Consider the following 2,207-nt stretch of genomic DNA (forward strand, 5'->3'; position numbering starts at 1 on the left):
GTCCTATCGTTTGAGTGCTGAAGTGTAGATGTTAGCCCTCAGGCGAGGGTAACGTAGGAGTTCCGAAGTGAGAGCCGGTAGCCTCCCAGCCTAGCCACAGATTCAGTAAACAAGCGTAGGATTAGTCAATATTCTTTATATCAGAACCAAAGGGTAAAGAATATGTATGCTCCTATTTGACACAATATAATTTGAACAAATTTGTTTTATCCATTCACTATAATTTCTTGACAATGAGAATGATGTTTTCTTATATATTGAATATTACATTTGAACATTTATTAGTATAATTAGTTATTTAATAGTTATTAAAATTACATATTTATTTCAATTGCCTATTAAGTGACAGATAAGCAAATTGAACTTCGTTGTTGTGATTAAAGTATTGTTTTTCTAATGTCTTAGTTCGTAGTTCTAATCTTACTCCCTGTGGGATCGATCTCTAGGACTCCATTAGAGCCCTATATTACTTGAGTGATACGTATATTTGCGTTGATAAGTGTGACTTTACAATTATTGAATATTTATTACGTCCATTTTTATTGAATCTATAACTGTTATTAAGTTTTGGTACAGTTGCTAAGGAATTAAATCTTTTAGCAACAATATTAAATTCTTCTATTTTTAAACATATATAAAATCGCGGTCAGAAAGCATCTCCCAGAGGATGGCGTGGCTCGTAGAAAAATTATTGCGTCTCTGGAATCAAATTTGAGCCCGGTGTTCAATTCAAAATAGACACGTGTTAGGTGAGTCCCACTGTTTAAAAAAATAATAATAAACATGTATTTCAGTGGGACCAACATTTCCGCGTGACCAATTTTAATTGGGCATCGGACGCAAAATTGCGTCCGGTGTCCAGATGCAATAATCTTCTCGTGACGTGTGTCATCTGTATTATAAAATTAATATTGTTATAGCACTAATTGTAATTTTGATAGGTTTTTTTCCTTTTTTGTAACATACTTGATACTCAGTGTTACATGAGATATTTATCTGAATTTTTATACCGTTTTAAAATAAATTTTTGCTTCTGAAGTATCAATTATATGACTAAAATAATTTTGTTATAAATAACATTACTATACAAGACATAATGATAAAAATAACTGCACCACAATTATCTTAAAACTTAAAGAACCAGAATACCCACATCAGCTTCTTAGATAACTAAGGGCCCGTTTGGGGCAGCTTATAAGTGCGGCGTGTTTTTAAAAACGCCGCCGCACTGTTTATTTTGCACGTTTAGGGCGATTATCAGAAAACTGCATCTCTAAATTAACGAATACGCGATCGCGTGTATAACCCCGCGATCAGCGTTCCGAACATCCTCAACGCGAATATTTACCTGCCTACCCCTCTCGTGACCATCTGTGTTCCCTAAGCGCAACGATTCCGCTCCTCCCTCGGCACTTCCCAATCTCCTAAGAGTGGTAAAAAATCTCGATCCTCTCCTCTCATCTTCACTCCTTTATTTGTTTTCTCATCTTCTCCTCCCCCGCTCTGCCCGAGATCGCCATCCCTGCTGTTGTTCGCCATCCCGATCGTGATCCCTGCTTATGTTCGCCATTCTGATCGCGATCTCTGCTTCTATCGCCATCCCGATCGCGACTCTCGCCTGTGTTCGACATCGCAATCGCGACTCTCGCCTGTGTTCGCCATCTCGATCGCGAGTCTCGCCTCTGTTCGCCACCCCGATCGCAACACTGCCTTTGTTCGCCCGATCGCGACATTGCCGCTTCCTGCTTCCTTCGACATCCATGTATAAACCTCTACCTCTTCTTCAAATCATGTGTGGTTACTTTGGGTGTTTGTCTTCAACCATCTCGGGATTCAGTTATATGTTTTAGCTCACATGTTTTAAATGACATATATGTTTGAAAGGATATACTTAACTTTGCAGAAGTTGAGTTACGGTATTTATTTATGCAGTACGATATTTAGCTTGTTTTGCAGCATTGGGACATGCTTTTGATGAGAAATGTGTTTCATATTTCTTAATAATAGTTGGTCTGTATGATTTCTGTTCGAAAATTTATAGTTTGCTGATTTGAGATTTTCATGTTTCAGGTGGTTTACATCTCTTGGAGTACGTTTTTACATAAAGAAGAAGCACTAACTTTCAAACTAAGATATTCAAATATGATTGAACTATTCTGAAAAGAGTGTATACAAGGAGTTGATGAAGTACATAAAATGGTAAAAAT

Source organism: Phalaenopsis equestris, unplaced genomic scaffold, assembly GCF_001263595.1.
Source record: "Phalaenopsis equestris unplaced genomic scaffold, ASM126359v1 Scaffold233033, whole genome shotgun sequence".
Lineage (NCBI taxonomy): Eukaryota > Viridiplantae > Streptophyta > Magnoliopsida > Asparagales > Orchidaceae > Phalaenopsis > Phalaenopsis equestris.